The sequence below is a fragment of the Ornithorhynchus anatinus genome, chromosome 1 (assembly GCF_004115215.2).
Source record: "Ornithorhynchus anatinus isolate Pmale09 chromosome 1, mOrnAna1.pri.v4, whole genome shotgun sequence".
NCBI lineage: Eukaryota > Metazoa > Chordata > Mammalia > Monotremata > Ornithorhynchidae > Ornithorhynchus > Ornithorhynchus anatinus.
The window spans coordinates 126,148,109-126,153,324 of record NC_041728.1 but is presented as its reverse complement, the minus strand read 5'-3'; the positions used below and the strand labels follow the sequence as shown (position 1 = coordinate 126,153,324).

General features: G+C 42.2%; 1 non-coding gene across 1 annotated transcript; it reads right to left on the bottom strand.

Moving 5' to 3' along the window:
* Positions 1-4,806: 4,806 nt before the first annotated feature.
* LOC114817351 lies at positions 4,807-4,944 on the bottom strand. Its single transcript, XR_003765207.1, has one exon. It is a non-coding gene; the product is annotated as a small nucleolar RNA SNORA7 (small nucleolar RNA).
* Between the last annotated feature and the right edge of the window lie 272 nt (positions 4,945-5,216).

Below are 5,216 nucleotides of genomic sequence, written 5' to 3'. Positions count from 1 at the left end.
CCAATTCGTAGTATGCTAGCAGACAAAATCACTGTTCTTTGTCCTGAATCAACCTCAGTGGTACAAAGTGTATTTAGGAAATCAGTGAAATGCTGCTGTCTCATTAAGATTCCCTCTTTGTCCATCATTAGGAGGGAGACATCACTACTCTTCAATGGAGATACCGTGATGTGAATGGGATATGCAGAAATTCTTATTTTGCTGAAGTCTAAATAGCCTTGTAGCTCTTTATCCTTGGCATTTCACTACTTGCCACCCATGTTCCCTAGCTTGTTCTTTATTTCAGATGTCATACTGGATTATAATAACTTGATTTTATATCAAGTTTTTTTTTCCCAATTCACTTTCATATTACTTAGATCATTTTTGTTCTCACAACATCTTTATGAGATAAGGCGAATATAGGCATTATTATCCTAATTTTTCAGATGAGGAAACTGAGGGATGGAGGGGATTAATGACTTGTCCAACACCACACAAGCAACAAGTAGTGCATCTAGGATTAGAACCCAGGGCCTTTGACTCTGTGAACCACAGTCTTTGTGCTACTCCATGCTGCCTCTTCAACATGTATTTTTTCAGAGTTGGGAGGGTCTATAATTTGTCATCGACTTTGCTCATTTTGCTGTCAAGTAGTGCTTTGGTCTCAGAGTTGTTTTCATCAGACCACGCCTGAAGCACCAGAAGGAACCGTGTGCATTCTCTGTAATCGGAACATGAAAGGATGTCATTCATTTATTCAATTCATTCATTTGCATTTGTTGAGTGCTTATGGTGTGGAGAACACTATACCAAGTGCTTGAGAGAGTACAGTACAACAACTAAAAGGACACATTCCGTGCCCACAACAAGCTTACAGTCTAGAGGAGAGGGAGACACACATTAATATAAATAAATACATCACAGATATGTATCTATTAGCTGTGGGGCTGGGAGTGGGAAGAACAGAGGGAGCTAGTCAGGGTGGTGGAGAAGGGAGTGGGAGAAGAGCAAAGAGGAGTTTAGTCAGGGAAGGCCTCTTGGAGGAGACGTGCCTTAAATAGGCTTTGAACGGGGGGAGAGTCATTATCCGTTGATTTGAGGAGGGAAGGCATTCCAGGCCAGGGACAGGACATGGGCAAGGGATCGTGGCAAGATAGACAGGATCAAGGCACAGTGAGAAGTTTAGCATTAGAGAAGGGAAGAGTATGGGCTGGGTTGTAGAATGAGAGTAGTGAAGTGAGGTAAGAAGGGTCAAGGTGATGGAGTGCTTCAAAGCCAATGGTGAGGAGTTTTTGTTTGATGTGGAGGTGGATGGACAACCACTGGAGTTCTTTTGAGGAGTGGGAAAACACGCTCTGAACATTTCTGTAGAAAAATGCCTTGATTGACTGGAAGAAGGAGGGACTCGGGGGAGACAACATCAAGGGCTTCCCGGAAAATTGTGAGATTCTAGCATGCAGTTGCACCCAGGGAGGCTATGCAATCATATAATCAGAGGTTTTTGATAAATGCAACCACAGTTTCCCTCCTGGTTTGGCTGGAGTCAGGGAAATGAATTAGAAAATCTAGGGAAGTCCCTTCTTACATCTGGATATTCTTCTCCCCTGCGTTTTTTCCCCAATGCTTACTGTATTGTTTTCTAACAGAAGGCGCTTAATAAATGCTATTATTACCACGACTACTCTACTACTACTATCAGTGTTTCCTAAGACAATGTGTTTGTCTTAATTGTAGTCTAGCTATTTTCATTCATTCATTCATTCATTCATTCATTCAACCATATTTATTGAGTGTTTACTGCATGCAGAGCACTGTACTAAGCACTTGGGAGAGTACAATCCAACAATAAACAATGACATTCCCTGTCCACAGTGAGTTTACAGTCTAGAGTGGGGAGACAGATATCAATACAAATAAATAAAATTAGAGATATGTACATTAGTGCTGTGGGGCTGGGAAGGGGGAAAGGCAAAGGGAGCAAGCCAGGGTGATGCAGAAAGGTGTGGGAGATGAGGAAAAGTGGGGCTTAGTCTGGGAAGGCCTCTTGGAGGAGAGGTATCTTCAATAAGGCTTTGAAGGGGGGAGAGTAAATGTCAGATTTGAGGAGAGAAGGCGTTTCAGGCCAGAGACAGAATATGGGCTAAGGGTCAGCTGTGAGACAGGCAAGACTGAAGCACAGTGAGACGGTTAACACTAGAGGAGCAAAGTGTATGGACTGGGACGTAGAAGGATTGAAAGGTAAGGTAGGAGGGTGCCAGGTGATGGAGTGCTTCAAAGCCAAAAGTATGGAGTTTTTGTTTTTATATGGAGTTGGATAGGCAACCACTGGAGATTTTTGAGGAAGGGGATGATGTGTCCTGAACATTTCTGTAGAAAAATAATCCAGGCATCAGAGTGAACTATGGACTGAAGTGGGGAGAGGCAGGAGACTGAGAGGTCAGAAAGGAGGCTGATGCAGTAATCTAGGTGAGATAGGATGAGTGATTGCATTACTATGGTAGCAATTTGGAGGGAGAGGAAATGATGATAGATTTAGTATGTGGGTTGACCTACAGAGAGGAGTCATGGAGGATTGTAGCTTGTTTTCAAGAGGCCTACCATCCTACTCTTCTCCATGAGGTTGTTCTTTAGGTAGAGTATCCTAATAATTAATAATAGTAATTACAGTATTTGTTAAGCCATTACCATGTGTCAAGCCCTGGGGAAGCTACATGATAAATCAGACACAGTCCCTGTCCCATATGGAACTCACCATATAAGATGGAGAAAGATCTGATATTGAATCTTCACTTTACAGATGAGGAAACTGAGTCATAGAGAAGTTAAATGACTTATCCTAGGTCCCACAGCAGGCACTTGATAGAGCCAGGGTGATAATCTCGTGTCCTCTGACTCCCAGGCCCGTGGCCTTTCCACTGGACTATGCTGCTTCCACCCCAGTATTCAGTATTCTAGTTTGGCAGAAAAGGAAAGGGGAGGTTCAGGATTACCATGAAACAGTGCCTGAACTACACTAATGGTGACGGACAACAGTCAAGCCTCACCAAGCCCCAGATCCAAGCTCACCCATGGGACTTCTCGGAAACCTAAAAGCTTCAAACTAACACTTGGTTGTGAATTTCTGATTGCTTTTCCCTCCTTAGGTGAGCCACCAATATTGGCTTTTGAGTGCTTGGTTCTTATTGTGCCAGTCCAAGGAAAGACAGCTGGTGTTATTCCCCGTGACTGAGTGTGTGGCTGAAAAGAGCACGGTGGAAGACAGACTTTAGAATTGGAATAACACTGGGTTTGCAGTGAATGATATGATGTGTGTGTGTGTTTGTGTGTATGTGTGCGTGTGTGTGTTTTTGAATTCACGGTATAGTGACATTTCTGAACAAGTTAAAAGTGAGAGTTTAGTTCTGAGAGGTTGATTTCTACAAGATAAATCCCATGAGTACTCCTGTTTTCCTGCAGAGAAGGGATAAGGTGGTTTGGGTATTAAAATGGTTGCAACTTGTTCATTAATGTTATTCATTACATACTAGGCAATTATGCAATTTTGCATTCCCTAAGGCAGCAAGAGTAAACATGGCACCCTAAGTCATTATCCTTCCTGAAAATAAAGGATCCAAATCATTGCCTCCATTAGCCACAATCCCCTAAATGAACTGTAACGCTAAAGAAAAATAGCTTCCATTTGGAAAATGATTTTTGACTCCGATGTCTTGCATGTGATCATTTATAAATCCTATTACATAGACTACTATGAGAATTGGATTCAGGATTTTTCATGAGCCATGCTCGGAATAGGTATTTTTTCTCTTTTATCATGGTACCGACCATGTGCTATTTAACTTGTTCTGTTCCAGTTCTCCAGGGTTTGGTGCAATTCTCAAGTGCTTTCTCTGCTCTCCCCTCACACTTTGTAAAGCATCACCGTGGCACTAGATCATATATTTTACCCAGGAGGAGTAAATAATGAATAATATCTTTTCTCTCTGTCATCTTATTTTCAATCTTCCACCTTCAGTGTCTAATGGAGGATTGAAACCATATTGTACCACACTGTAGCACACCTCAGTCAGAAGACACTTTCGTTTTATGGATGGAGACTTCTCCAACCAGGCTCAAATACCTTTTGTTTTCAAAAGTGACACAGCTTTGTCCCTCAGTGGCCCAAGGCCAAAGTTTGGGATTGACCTGTATATCCTAATCTATTTTATCTATGTGTGAAAACTCATCCTCTATACTGGAAGCTGGTTATAGGCAGGGAATGTGCTTGTGTTACTGTTGCATGATACTCTCCAAAGCACTTACTATAGTGTTCTGCACTCAGTAAGCACTCAGTAAATATGATTGATTGATTGGTTGATTGTGGGCTCCCCTAAAAATAGTGAACAATAGAATTAACAACAAAGAAGGCCATGAGCCAGGAAACATTTTAGGAGACACTGAAATTTTTGTGAAATGATGACCAATCTTTTATAAACTGTTTGTGGACAGGGAATGTGTCTTTTGCTTCTGTTGTACTTTCCCATGCACAAAATACAATGCACTGTCCTCAATAGACTCGATAAATATCATTTGTCTTGTTTTATGCTGCCGAGTCATCTCTGACTTAAAACGACTCCATGGACACATGTCTCCCAGAACGCCTCACCTCCATCTGCAATTGATCTGGCAGTTTATTCATAGAGTGCAATCGTTCTGGCAGTTTATTCATAGAGTCTTCTTAGTAAAAATTTGGAAGTGGTTTACCATCACCTCCTTCCATGCAGTAAACTTGAGTCTCCACCCTTGATTCTCTCTCACGCCGCTGCTGCCCAGTACAAGTGAGTTTTGACTTGTAGCAGTTTGCCTTCCACTCACTAGCCACTGCCCAAGCTAGGAATGGAATGGGTATGCCTCTGCTTGACTCTCCCTCCCATAGTCGAGAATGGTAGAGGACTGGAAACTCTCCAGGTGCAACCCTAAGAGGGGAGGATAAAAATCATTTCAACTAATTATATTCAGGCTTTATTATTTGAGAACCTGGAAGGCCAGAACCATTAGATTAGCAGTAATCATAATAATAATGTTGATATTTGTTAAGTGCTTAGTATGTGTCAAGCACTGCTCTAAGTGCTGGGGTAGATACAAGGTAATCAGATTGTCCCACGTAGGGCTCACAGCGTGGCTCAGTGGAAAGAGCATGGGCTTTGGAGTCAGAGGTCATGGATTCAAATCCCAGCTCAGCCACTTGACAGCTGTGT